The sequence below is a fragment of the Balaenoptera physalus genome (genome assembly GCF_965194825.1).
Source record: "Balaenoptera physalus genome assembly, chromosome: 14".
NCBI classification, from domain to species: domain Eukaryota; kingdom Metazoa; phylum Chordata; class Mammalia; order Artiodactyla; family Balaenopteridae; genus Balaenoptera; species Balaenoptera physalus.
In genome coordinates this window covers 61,002,880-61,018,316 of record NC_138893.1, presented here as the reverse complement: position 1 = coordinate 61,018,316, position 15,437 = coordinate 61,002,880, and positions in this window count along the sequence as shown.

Here is a 15,437-nt window from a genome sequence, read left to right as displayed (position 1 = left end):
ACAGTACCCAACTCGTAGTGGACTTGAGCATCTGTGAGAAATACAGAGGTTGAAAGAATATTATTGCTTAAAGGGACCTGAGAAACCAGTCTTCCTTACATAGATGAAAAAACTGGGGCCCAACACGTATATAAAATCCTTCTTGGATTTTCTTATTCATTCATTCATGTGTTCTGCAAAGATTTATTTAGTGCTTACTGTGTGCAAGGCAGAGAGTCCAAGGTCCCTGTGCTGGTTTGTAGCACAACTGAGACCAGAACTCAGGGATCCTCATTCCTGGCCCAGTATTGCAATATTGTTTTCCCTACAAAATGTCATAAGCCAGCATGTTAATTAGTTACTTGACCATTCATCAAGCTCCTACTAAATTCTAAGCACTCGTGTGTGACATAATTATTTCAATCAATTTTATACTATCCTGAAAGATGCATGATGAGGAAACCGAGGCTCTGAGAGGTAGCACACCATGCTGGGATCCTGCACTAGTAAGCGGTAGAGTCGAGATTCAGTTGGGAGTCCATTTGACTACAAAGTCCGGGCTCCGTTTTTCACCACTGGGCATTAGCTTCTCAATTGCTTCCAATACTCCGTGCTCTAACGGGGTTGACCTCACTCCCCACCAAGGGGATCCCCTTCTTTTTACCAGCAAACCTTTGGGAATGCAGTTCCCCTGCTCGGCATGCCCTCCTTTCTTCCTCTCTACCTTATTCTCACTTCTCCCTCGGGGCTCACACCTTGATTAGCTCATACTTCAGGAATGTTTAGAAATGATGAAATCTGGCTATCTTTTTTTGCTGCAAATTAAAACAAGTGGTACAAAGGGCACACTGACCTACTAGTAGATCAAATTCAGATTTCGAAATAGCAAGGTTGGGGGTAGATTGTAATTTTTCTAACCTGTTTTACTCGAATCACAAGAAATTTTTAGTGCTATCAGTGCCCCTCAGTTATGTATTCATTTACTCAATAATTTTAACTTAGCTGAGCTTACTGTTTAGAGAGCCATCATTCCTTCAAATGTGTTTTATTTTGTCAGGTTTTACTGACAAGCCCGGGTCAGACTGGCAAACAGTATCGCTTCATAAACGTTTGTCAGTGGCCCTTTAGAAAACTGAGGAAGACCTTGACCTGTCTTCTGTCCTCTTGTCTGGAACAAATTGCTACTTGCCTGGGGGAGGGTTATTTGCGATTATTCAGCCAAGTCAGGGAATGCTCTGAATAATCAGATATTCTGATGAATAGGGTTACATTACGCGGATCATCAGCTTTCAAGGAATTAGAATGAAATACACTTAACACAAATACTGTACTAAACATAATATCATTTTCTTGCTGGGTTTGGTGCTGATCCTGTGAGCACCAGTTATCACTTGTCAGGAGTTGAGGTGTTACGGAAAAAGCCCTAGAAACCAGGTTAAGTAACCTGCTAAGTGATTCTGAGGCATTCCATCTTTCTTTTCTGAGTCCTATTTCTTCCTCTATAAAACAAACATGTTGGATTAGATTCAGTTTGGTATACATGTTGCATGCGTGCCTTCATACTCTGCTCCTGGGCCCATGTCAGACATCACTAATCAATTGAGGCACTCTTTCCTTTGATCCCTGACAGCCTCAGGATTCCTTTACACCCAATGTTCCAGCAGCAACCCTCAGTGGACTGGAGTTGGCACATGAAATGAAGTCTATTTGCTATGGTTGAACTAGATGATCTCTAGGGTCTCAGCTATGGTTGAACTAGATGATCTCTAGGGTCTCAGCTTTTATGAGTTGCCTGGAGCAAGTGCATGGTGGGTAGAAAGCTGGATGGTGGATAGTTTGTGGTATTATCAAGCATTAAGTATTTGACCACTCAATTGAGATTTCCACACCCCCCCCCTCTGTCCACTGAGACCTAGGCTAATGTGGCTACTGAAAGCTATGGCAGGAATCGTATCTAAAATCCTGGGTGGGTAGGTCCGAGTGACTGGTGACAAGGGAGGTCTGGTCAGCTTGGCTCAATGCCTAAGGCTCAAGTCAGCTGTTAACTTCTCTTGAAGCCCCCCTCATAGAAATAGGCAAAAGTCATTAAGCCCACATCTGAGTTCCCTCTGCCCGCGGCACTAGGCTGGGATGTGTCATTCTATGTTATGGTTAGTGCCATGTGAAACACAAAACTCCTAGTGGATTATAAGCTTCTTGGAGTCAGGGAGGAGCTTCTAGTTATCTTTCGGATTCACAGCTAACAGACTGTTTAACCTCTGACAAGTTACTTAACCTCTCTCTGCCTCGGTTCTTAATTTATTAAACAGGGAAATAACAATAGTATATACTTCTGGGGTTCGTGGTGCCCATCAGATGAGATCACTGATGTAAGTGCTTAGAAGACCACCTGATATATTCTTGTTGTTTTATTATTGTTATAAAATCACAGCCTAGTACAATGCCTGATGAACACAGGTGCTGATGTATGTTGACTGGTTGAGTTTTTAAATGACCATCAGAGGTGAACATGCACCTCTGGAGGGACTCATCCAAGAGCCGTCAGGGACCTGGATATGACGGGATCGGTCCACAAGACAGTGGGGAACTGAACAGGGCAGATTTTAGTACAAAGGGTCTGAATCCATCTGCCTTTAAGGCCACCAGAAACTGCTGAAGGGAGTCACATGACAAGGGAGGAAGCTCTGCTCAGTTTTCTGGGCTCGGGAAATTTTTATTCTTTTAACTAGAATCTTCTATCTTTTGAAGCATATTCACAAATCTTAAAAGTACTTTTGTGAGAACACATCATTCTTATCTCATGTGTCCTCAAACAAACTTGTGAGTTCAGGCTCAAGGCACTCATCCCTACATGACTAATGAGGGGAGGCTGAGGCCCAGAAAGGTTATGTGACTTGCCTAAGGACACACAGCTTGTATGGGAGGCACAGAGCCTATGCTCAGACTCCCATCTCCACAATCTCCTCTATTCTCTCTCCTTCCTGTTCTCTCCAGAAGCATAGTTCAGTTTTAGGTTTCCCAGCAGTATTTTTTCTAAATAGCATCAAGAGAAAGCACTTTTATTAATATATTAATATAAATAATGAGTTGATGAGTGCCTTTTATCTTCCTCAAATCCTCCAACCAAAATATTCCCACAAAAGGAGTCTGCAAAACATGCTTGAGCATGATTGGAAAAAGAGGACCGGAACAGCATATAATGCTTAATGAAATGTATAAGGGATAGAACTGGGCTTTTATTTGAAACACAATGTTCATTTTGCTGCCAAATAAAATAAAACAAGTATGAAACAAGAACAAACCACTGTTGGACGTGTTTCCCTGAAGACTTGGACACAATGTGAAACCAGGAGTTTATATGTTGCCTTTTTTAAAAAAAATAAAGGAACATGTACCTTTTGAGTAGACATAACTTTTAGTTTTCTTTTCCATGGTGGAACTAATTGTGCAAGAGACCAAAATCAATTCATCCCTCATTCCTCCTGGAGACCAGGACATACAATAAACCCATTTTCCAAAATGGCACCCCACTATGACTTGAAATGAGTGGGGCTGGGTTTGGACACTTGAGAGCCCCCATTCTCATCATCTTATGGCTTCCGCTGATTAAGATGAGGTGACCCCAAGGGGAGTCATAGCTAGCTAAGCCAACGAGATCCCTTTCTTTAGATATTTTCAATCACTGAGAGGAGGATTCCAGCTGGTGTAAATACTTGAGTAGGGAGAACATGGAGATCGGAGCTAAGATAGCTACATTGGGCCACGTTCAAAATGAGCATGCAGAGAAAAAGGGTGAGGAGAGAAAGAGAGAAAAATGGAGTAGAGACAAAAAGGGTAGTGAAGGCATGAGAAGGTATGAGAAAGACTGTGTAGGTCTTGAAAAACAGAGGGACTATTTTTCGAACCCAGATTCCAACTCCAGTCTAGGAGGTCTGGCTGGACTTCTTGTCCTGAGTCCATAAGCTTCCATAAGTTGCCCTCATGTCTTGGCAGAGTATGATATTCTATTTGTTGGGTAAAATGTTCATTAAATAACCCTCCTTCTTCCTTGGGCTACTCTGAGTGGCTTTTTGCTCCTTACATCCAAAGAGGCTTTGGTTGGTATCATACAGCTTTCTCTAGCTGACGTACAGGTCGGTGGGGTTTATTCCAATGATCAGGTGAGGGTTTTTTTCCTTTCTTTCTTTAAATGTGATGATTTATTGTACATTTAACATGTTCCAGAATCTGTGCAAAATATTTCACTGCATGATCTCATTTAAGTCACACAACAATTTAGGTTAGTACATACAATTTAGTACACACAATAATCAGCAATAAATACTACTTTAACCCAATTTTATAGAGTAGAAAACTAAGGATAAGTGTAAGAACAACTGGTCTGACCCAAGGTCATGCAGGTAATACATGGCAGAGCTACTATTAAAACCTAGAACTGGGCAGGTCATTCACATTTTTTGCTTCAGTTTCCTAATTGTAAAATGGGGACAATAGTATCTACAAAGAAGAAATGTTTTGAGATCTGAAGTCAAGAGGTAAAGATATAAAAGTGTCTAACACGGTGCCTGACACTCAGTGCTCAATGCATCTTTGTTTAAAATAACAATAAGGCCAGGGTTCTTAACTGAAGTTCACGGATGGGCTCCAGATCTGTTTACTCCCTGCCAGGTTACATGTGAATTTTATGTATATGACTATGTCCACGCTTTTTTTTTTTTTTTTTTTTTTTTTGCTCCTGGAGAGAGTGTTTGCTTTCAACGGTTTTCACCCAGGTCGGTGCTGCCTCAATCGCCACCCCCCCCACCAAAGTGAAAAATATATACTTTAAAGGAAGATTAAGATCCTCCTTTGCTTCCACTCATTACTCACTCAGCTCCAAGAAGGAAGAGTTTTGCAGAGTCACGGTGAGCTAGGTGGAGTTTTTGTGTGATAAAGAAAAAAAAAAATTGCTTGACTTCTACGTGGGAGTCCTGGCCTTTTTGCTTATATTCCACACTGCTTCTCTCACTTGGTGATCTGTGTGGCTAAAACTGGTAACACTGGGCTGTCTTGTATTGGGGAGATATTTGAGGAGAGGTGGGGTCTCTCAGGCCTCCCCATCCCAGGCAAAATAAATCCTCACAGATACGTAGGTCTGAGCCCACATGTTGGGAGATTGGGGCCAAAGCCTCAGGGCGGAATAAGTCTTCCTTTGTCAGCTCTCCTTATCACGCCCTCATTGGTGGTAGCTTTTCAGCAGGAGAGAATTTGAGGTCAAGATCCCATCTGATATTTCTCTGCCTCTCAATAAAATAGTTTAGCAATTTCTTATCATCCTTTGTGATTACACACACATACACACACATAATAGCGAAGTCTCAGGTGGAAGGTTTCCAACCATTTGACTGACTTTAGTTGATAAAGATCTAGATAACTTTATTTTCTATGATAGCTTCAAAATTTGGGAAGGTAATTCCATGAATAAAATCAGCCATTTTGTCTCTTTTTAACATATAACCCAAATAATAGCACAAAACATTTACTGGGCACTCATTTTATGCCAGTAACTAAACTGGTGTGTTACATGCATTCTCTCCAATTCCTAAACACCCTATGAGATTGGATATATTATTATTTCCACTTGTAGACTAAGAAGCCATGCCTTGAAGAGGATACAGAACATATCCAAAGTCACCTGATGGGCATCTGACTGGAAACTACAGTGACTAAACTGTCATTGGTGTGCTTCATGCTATGGTAGGAAGTGTGTGATGTGTGAGTGGAATCCCATCTGTGAGGACATTTGGGTTTAATTTTCATGTCTCTCACAGCTGGAAAACTCAATTCTCATTTTCTCCACCCAACAAATCAGGTATCCTGATACCTGCCTCCTCCTACATCAAAGATGAGACCTCTCTCTGAGTGTGCACACATGCTCCCCAAAGACAAAAAGTTATCCAGCTTAGTTTTTACAACCCAGATTCTTAGAGATCAGCCAGCAATGACATACTCTCTGAACTTGGTAGGAAAGAAAATCCAAATTTGTTACTCTCTATGGAGCCAGCAAGTATTAGAAATTAAAGTTTTACTAACATCCTCTATCTTCTTAGTTCTCTAGTCATTACATTGTAGAATTGTTGTATTGGTCGGCTGGAGCTGCCATAACAAAATATCATAGACTGGGTGGCTTAGACGACAGACATTTATTTCTCACAGTTCTGGAGGTTGGGAAGTTCAAGATCAATGTACTGGCCAATGTGATTCCTGGTGAGGGTCTTCTTCCTGGTTTGCAGATGGCCACCTTCTTGCTGTGTCTTCACATGGCAGAGAGAGGGAAATCTCTCTCTCTTCCTCTTTTTCTACAGCCACTGATCCCATCATGACCTCATTTAACTCTAGTTATCTCCCAAAGACCTCCCAAATAATATCTCTAAAGTGGCGGTTAGGGCTTCGACATATGAATTTTGGAGGGCCACAACTCAGAACACAGCAATTGTAGTTTAAAACAACTGGGGACCAACAAAGGGTTAATAACATTATTTTACTGAGTAACTAATTATTTAAAATTGATTAAATTTCAGTATTTAACACAAAAATAGACTAAAGGAATGTCCTTTAAATGCACTTAGCTATACAAAATACACTGGTGTCCTATTTTTTTTTCATCTCACTATGGATTGACAAAACTTTGTCATAAAATGAATTTTGTAAACCATTGCTGTTGAAAGGTTTTGTATGACTTTACAGTTGAAGAGACAGAAAATTTGCTTTATTTAAAAAAAAACGTTTTGGAGTTCAACTAATTTGTGCAGAAAGTTTTCCTAATTTTTGAACTGTTGGAATTCTGCTCTGAGGCACTGCTTAGTGGCAAAGAAGTTGGGAACACTCAGTCATTGACAGACATTATAATTTAAGACATGTTTATTCAGCCCAAAGTCAAGGACATCAAAGTGGACAATTTTAGCTCTTTATCTATGCATGGTTCATATAACCCTTGGTTATCCAGTGTAAAATGTTAATTTTAATCTTCAACAAATAATACTAGATAAATAGAATATCAATCTTTGATAAGTAAAACTAGACTCAGAGGTATTAACCCCTGCAAGTAGTGTCTACCCCAACTAACCATGTATCTCTGGATACAGTTGGAGAGAAGAATTTCAGCTATTTAAGACTCATAAGATCCGAGCTCCAGCTGGGACTTCAAATCATGTTTCCAGAACATAAGAACACTTGATAAAGTTGGAGAGAAAAATTTTTTGAAAATATGTCACCAGGCAGCTTGGGAGTGATTTAACAGAACCATCCTACAGGGTATGAATTTAACCTTTGATCTCTGAAATGAAGGTCAGCAAATTTGTTTTTACTCTGCATCTCTTATAATCAACTCAGTGTCTGGGTAAATCAGTTTCTAAAGAGGAGGCTATGTTTGCAGATAAGTGATACTTTCACCCTCCAATTTTTAACCACTTAACCCGCTCTTCCCTGAATTAAATTCTACTGCTATTCTCAACTTTTTGTGGGAAGGGAATCTAAAAACTTACGATGCCATATATTAGAAAGGGGGAAATGCCATACTGCTGCCTGCAAAAGAAATAAAATGTCCGACAGAATGTTTTAGTGAATTTTTTCTCCTTCTAGGAGATGAGCACATGAAAAGATACTGGTTTTTACCTATCAGTTCACCTGAAGTCTTCTTGCTAATCTAGGACTGGCAAAGTATAGCCCATGGGCTAAATCCAACCCATTGTCCATTTTTGTAAATAAAGTTTTATTGGAACACAAACACGCTCATTCACTTAGGTATTACCTCTGGCTGCTTTTGTGTTAACAATGACAGAATTGAGTTGTTGCAACAGAGATCATATGTCTCACAAAGTCTAAAATATTTGCTCTCGGGGCCTTAACACAAAATGTTTGCCAACCACTGCTTCAAATCAAAGAAAGAGGCTTGGAGTGGTGACATTATGAAAATACATCCTTAGCCCAGATACGCCAATGACTTGCGGGTAAATGAAGATGGACATTGGTGTTCATCCAAATATTCACTTTGCAGAAACAGTCTGAGAATGACATTAAGGTGATGAAAAGAACAATAGTTGAGGATGCCTCATAATGAGGTATAGACATAGTAACTAAAATTATTCCTCTGATTCTCCAGCAGTCTATCTAATAAAAATATGCTACGGTGGAGATGAACCCAGAATCTTCAGCTAATGGCAGCCATTTGGGAATAAGAGTTCCTTCTCTGCAGCAGATGTGTGGCTCAAAGTTCACCACGAGTGCACTCACAGAGACAGCACAGCATGTGCTGTTCAGCGAGGGACCAGCACTGGCCTGTCAATGGAATAACTAATTTCCTTAAAGGACTTGGGGAAACAGTGGGGGTTGGGAGCTAGGCTAGAACTGGGAAAAAACAATTTTAACCCTTTCTGGGAATGACTATTTTACTTCTTAAATAATGATGATTCTGTCCAAGAAATGCCTATTGAATTTAAACCAGAAGAATGCAATGCGCTCTGTAGCCGTCCTTGCCAGTCATCCTACATGGATAGTTGCCAGGAGGTTGACACACAAAGGCGATCATTGCATGCATGGTTATTTCAGTCATAGACACTCGTCATTCCTTGAAATTGCTCCACTCTGAGGATTATAAATTCCAACCTCCTCTTGCCCATCTTAGAAGTCAAGTGCATGGGCTGATGTGAGTGGGCTCCCTCGATTTCCTTCTCCAGCCCAAACTGCCAGGTATTCATCCTGGGTCTGGATTTTCACTTCTCTCTTGGAAGAAGAAGGACAGAGACCCACCTCTGGGCTTGAGCATTGCCATGTTCTCTGCCCTCTTTGGGATGTTGCTTTGTCATCTGCAGGTGCTTCCTTTCTAATGACTCTTTCTGTTTCCCTAACTAATATGCTTGGGTCTCACTTGCCCTAAAAATAAGAAAAACCAAAACCAAAAACATCCTTTCTTGAACTTAATGATTTTCTTTTGCCATTTTCCTGGCTTTCTTCCTTTTCACTGTCTGTAGCAAGGATAGGACTAGGTCATGCTGTAATAAGACACAGCCCCTACATCTCAGGGGCTTTCCACAACCACCCAACTTCTGTAAGGATGTACCTACACTGCTGCCACCTACTTCCTCTGTCCACTCACTGTCGTCCCACCCACATCTTCTAAAACCTGGCTTTTGTTGCCATCACTCCACTAAAACTACATTGTGTTGTTGTTGTTGTTGTTTTGAATTTCTTTGTTCTTAAAATGGTCTCTTTGTTATCTAGCTAACCATATTTTCCCTGCTATTTCCTCCTTGGTTTCTTTGTAGAATTTGACCCAGACTTTAATCCCCTTCTTCCTGAAGCCTGTTCTTGGTTTGCATGATAGTGTTTGCAGGATTTTCCAACTCTCCCATGTCCTTTCTATATACTTTTTCTCTGTCTCCTTCACTCATTTCTCCTGCTCTTCCTCCTGCTCAGTGGAGGTTGTCCAGGCAGCTCAGACTCTTCTCTGCATTCTCTCTGTGCTATCCCTGGGGCTTTAGCCTTCAGCTCGGAGCATGGAACTCCTAGCTAATCCATCCATTCATCCCTCCATCCATCCATCCCTTTTTTCCAGATCTTGAACTACATTTGAAACTTTCACTTGGATTACACTTGCAAATTAATGTAAATTCGCAGCCTCTCTGTTAAGCCAGCCCTTCTCCTTCCTGTTCATGGAACTGTACCAGTTAAAATGCTGTGGCTACAAGTGACAGAATATCCCAACCCAACTAGCCTAAAATATAAGAAAATTTATTATCTTAAGTAATGGGAAGTCTAGGGGCTTCTTTTGGCTCTGACCTGCTCTGTGGCTCCTTTCATGGTAGGGAGACTATTATAACGTCCCTAATGATCAAATTCACATACATTGGCCTCCAGAAAGAGGAGCCAAGTTTACTTTGTGTGTGTGTGTGTGTGTGTGTGTGTGTGTGTGTGTTTGAGAGCAATGAAATCTGTTCCAGAAGTCTCCCTAGCAGTCTTCCTTTTTGGTTCTTTAAAAAAATTAATAACAACTTTATTGAGATATCCTTTGCATACCATATAATTCGTACAATTCAATGTTTTTTAGTACATCCACAGAACTGTGCAGCCATCACTGCAATCAAGTTTAGAACACTTTCATTGCCCCCAAAGAAAGCCTGTATCCATTAGCAATTGCTTTCTGTCCCCCTCTCCCCAAAGCCCCTGACAGGCACTAACCCACTCTCTGCCTTTACGATTTGCTGATTCTAAACATTTTGTTCAAATGGAATCACACAATATGTGGCTTTTTGTATCTGGCTCCATTCACTTATCATAATGTTTTGAGGCCCATACATGTTGGGCCTCCATGAATCAGTATCTCATTCTTTTTTATTGCTGAATAATAGTATTCCACTGTATGGACGTACCACATTTGTTTATTCATTCCCTAATTGATGAACATTTGGGCTGTTTCCACTCCTTTGCTTCCTTTTGCCAAGAATTTTGCCATATGCTCATGCCTAATCCAATCACTGGGAAGAAAATGGAGCCACAAGGATGTCTTGGACAAATCAATACCCACCCCCTGGGGCTGAGGATAAGTGCATCTTCCCTTAAGCAGTGGCCACTTAGAGAAGGGTGAATATTTGAACAAAATTGGAGGAGGGGAAGAGAGATGGGGAGTGTGGGATAGACAAAAAACAGGGTCTGCTAAAGGCAACAATCAGTACATTTTTAGTCCGAAACCTGGCTCTTTCTTCTTCCTGACCAGTGATAGCCAGTTGGTAGCCAAGCGTGTATGTTCGATGTCTGCAGTTCCCTCTCTCTCCCTCCCCTCTCCCCGTCCGCTCCCTTGCTGGGTGTCCCCTCCCCTGCCCCCTCATTCTCCTATCCTCATCTGTTTTTTTCTAACAGCCCCCTGCTTACACCGGTCCTTCTCTTGTACCCTTTTTCCCCTCCAGTCTATCTTACACATCTTGGTGAGAGTACTCTTTTCTCACCAGCATTCATCTACTAGGAATAATGTCTCAGCCCCTGCTCAAAAGTCTTCTGCAGCTCCCTTGCCTGTAAAACCAAGTCCAAATTTATCACTCTCACAGTTAAGGTCAGCCTCATAATAACTTTATTTATCTTCTAAGTTACAAATCCCTTTTTCTATTTATGAAAGTCCTACCCACTCTTTAAGACATCTCAAATAACAAGAGCTAACATCTGTTAAACTGTGGTTACGTCTCAGCACTGTTCTAATAGTTATTGAGATAATTCCATTGATTGCTCCTAAGAGGTCTATGAGATCCCTCTCTCCCTGCCTCGCCTTCTTACTCTCTCCCCCTCTCTTTTTCTCCCTCTCCCTCCCTCTTCTCCTTCTTCCTCTCTCTCTCTTATTCTCACTTCTTCAACTAGACTTCCTGACCCCCAATACATTTTTGTGGTGACTTAATTCACATCCATTTGGTGATGTGATCATTGGCTTCAGAGGGGTTCAGTCTACCAGACTGAATGGGGCAGGGTGCTGAAGGAGAGCAATGGCGCCATCCTTCAAATGAGTTATCCTTTCCAGGTGTACAGGGTTTAACGGCCTTCTAGAATCTGCATTCCCAGATTTCCAAGTCCCAGGCTTGAGTAGACTCAATTCTAGATGTCAACTGTCATGTGGGACATGCCAAAGAGATACAATAATAACAACAGTTAATATTAAAGGAGCACCTACTATGTGTCAGGCACGGTGACGAGCACTGCACATGCTCCAATCTCATGTCACCCTCACGTCAACACTGTGAGTTCCTTCATTTTACAGATGTGGAGACTGGGGCCCAGAGAGGTTAAGCAACTTGCCCGATGTGTCCCAGGCAGGACGTGGCAGAGCCAGAATTCCAAACCAAGTCCACTTGACTCCAAACTCCTTCCTCTTTACCTCTCAGCCCCTCCACACTGCCTCCACAGTTGGCAAGCCTGATTGGATCGCAGTCTGCAAGCAATTAGCGAAAGCAGCTCTCCAGCAAATCTAAGAAACAAGCCAATCTGTAAAAGGGGAGGGGAAAGCCATCTTAAAAGAGAGAGCCTTTTTCCTCCCCAGCTGGTTGAGGGGGAGCAGTTTGCCACAGGCTGCTGAGGGCAAGGAAGGGGTGGAATGTTCACTGAATGTTCATTCTCCCAATTGTTTTTCTATGACACTGAGCTCACACTCCAGGGAAAATGCAGGGCCTGAATTGAAATGTCGTCCAAAGCCATTCAGCCAGGGCTTTAAAAGAAGCTTTTGTTGGTGAAAATCCCTTTACTGTCCTGACTCTCCCTGGGCTTAAGGTTGCTTGATAAAATACAGGATAATCAGTTCAATTTGAATTTCAGATAAACAACAAATATTGTTTTATTATAAGTATGTCCCATGCAATATTTGGGACATACTTATACTAAAACATTGTTAAACATTGTTTACCTGAAATTCAAACTGAACTGGGTGTCCTGTATTTATCTTGGTAAATCTGCCAACCCTGCCTGAACTTCAGGGGGAAGCCTGTTCCCTTCTGCCCTGATGGCCGACCAGAATCCGACAGGTTATGTCAGAATCTAAGGACGCATTCTGGAAGCTGCATGCTTATGCTTGTTCTATGTTGTCCCTTTAAGGAAACTTTAAAAAAATGATGTAGGCTTTGTATATAATAATGACAATCAATAAGACTAATAATCCTTTCAGGATCTGGGAAATGCCTGGAGGGTTTGGGGAAATCAACTTTCCACTCAAGTTCTTGGAAGCTTCTCAGTGTAATTTGTATTTAATAAGGAGCGGCAGTGTTGCCGCCACAGCGTGTTGGGAGAGCATCCCGCAGAGGAAGGGGGCGGAGGCCCTCACTTCACGGGGGCGGAGGCCTCTTCCTCGGCCTTAGGGTTGAACTCCAAGCCCAGCAAGACCAAGCGGCCATGGAGGACCGGGTACAGGAGAGGGAAATGGGAGGATGGAGAAGGAAAAGGGGGTGGGAGAGGGGCGGTTTCTCTCTTGCGGTGCTCCCCGCTTCCCTCTTAGTGATAAATCTGAGAGCACATTCTTGGCATTGAGACTCTCCTACTTGGACCCTTCTCTCTTCTTGGTTCCTGGCACAGTGAGCTTGGCCATTTGCTGCAGTGATGGACCATTCCAGCGAGTGCCCCTTCTGACCAGCAGCAGCCCAGCTGTCAGAGCAGTCTCTTCAAAAGGGAAGACACCCTGGGAGGGAGAGTGTTTGCCAGGCAACTAAGTGGCCATGTTTCCAGGTGTTTAGTGTATGTATGTGGGTGTGCACAGCGGCGAATACAAGAAGCCATTGTGTTCTGCACGCCGAAGCTGGCCAAGAGACTGGTAGCCAGGGTGGGTCACAATTCACTGCAACTCAACACGTTTTTATTGAGCTTCTAAGTCCAATGCCCTGTGCTCAGCCTGTAGAAAATGTAAAGATAAGACTGATCCCTGCTTTCAAGGGACTCAGAATCTAATTGGGGATCAGGCAAAGAGACAGTAACGTGACACGCAGAGCAGGGAAAGTATCCTCAGAGGGGTAAAAGCCAAAGTTTTTAAGATGTTCGAGAGAGTGAAAACGTTTGCATGGAGGAGAGATCAGGAAAGATGCAATGGAGGAGGTGGCATTCAAAACGAGCCTTGCTGGATGGGTGAGATTTCATTAAGTCGGGCATGGAGAAGATATATCTGAAAACTGCTGTTTTATTGTGTTTCATATGGAAATAAATTCACTCTTAACAGATCTAAAATGAATTCCACTAACGGTAAGCATGGTCATACCAGGAGTAGTATTCAAAGCAGACTAGCTTGACCAATTTTATTATAATGTGTTCTCCTCTTGGAGTAGCCTTGGTGGTATCAATAACTGACATGGTTGGCTAGAACAAAACTCCAAGCCCACGTGCCAGACGTGGTGCTGTGTGGTTTATATACCGTATCTCAATACGAATGAATGGCAGCCTCCTGAATAATATTATCATCTCAATTGCAAGATTAAGAATATGGTCAAGATGGACCTAGAGATTATCATACTAAGTGAAGTAAGTCAGAAAGAGAAAGACAAATATCATATGATATCATTTATATGTGGAATCTAAAATATGATACAAATGAACTTATTCACAAAGCAGAAACTGACTCACAGACATAGAAAACAAACTTATGGTTATGAAAGGGGAAAAGGAGGAAAAGGGAGTGGGGGAGGGATAAATTAGGACTTTGGGATTAGCAGATACACACTACTATATACAAAATAGATAAACAAGCTCCTACTGTATAGCACAGGGAACTATATTCAATATCCTGTAATAAACCATAATGAAAAAGAATATATATATATACACATATATATATATCTGAATCATTTTGCTGTACACCAGAAACTAAGATAACATTGTAAATCAACTATGCTTCAATTTAAAAAAAAGAATATGATCAAGTCAATGTATACAAATCCATCTCATGCACCCATCCACTCAGATTCAGGTATTCTTCCATTGGCATTACAAAGCAATTTCTCTATTATTTTTCTTCCTTCAAGTTTTTTTCATTGAGATACAATTTTTGGCAATGTGTAGATTCAGTAAAAATGACCAATATGGATTAATAGATAGCTAATTTCTCTATTTTTAAATTTATATTGTAAAAGTATTACACAGGTGGAATCCTATTTGTAATGCATTCCACTAAAACACAGGTTTTGGTTTTGGGAGCCATGTGCCCTTTTGAGCTCTTGTTATCACTGTGGGCTGCTGTATGTATAAATATAACACATTTATATTAATTAAGAAATCACGTATAGTAAGTTTTTGGTAGTTCCTGATCAATATTTGTCCACCTCTTTAGAAATGTTTGAACTTTCAGTAGAGTATGTGATGATTGCTACTGAACACATGTATTATACTTTAATACTTTAATAAGATATAGGAAGGTTTCTAATATATTTTAAGGAAACTGTGGTATAACATTGTTTGAAAGTGGCTGGGTTTTGCTTAATTGTGGCATAAAGTTCTAGAAAAGAAAGGCCCTGGCTCCTTAAAGAAAGAGGTGGAGAGTTTTGGCAGCCTGTAAAAGCTGTTGGCACACTATTTGGAGTAGAAGCCACTTTCCAAGTCAATGAAGTCTTGATAAAGGAAGGAGAAGTAGAGCTCTGAGCTGGCTTTATGGGGGCCTGAGTAACCATTTCCCGATTTAGAAAAAAAAAATTTCACAGGGAAACACTATCATATAGACCTTGATGGTTTAGCTTTCTTTATAGCTAATCATCTTCAAGGGATCAAAAGAGTTTTTCTTTTTTTTTTTTTTAACTTACCAGCAAAAGGAAAGGATACCCTTGAAAGTAGCCCTCCAGATATAATGATGAGGGTGGGTACCAAGGTAGATGGTTGCCTTCTCGCAGGAGGGCTCAGCACAGAGGCTAGTCAGATAGACAGTGGTACAAATCAGGCTCTGTGAAGATCTCAGGCAAGTGACTTGTTCCCTTCACATT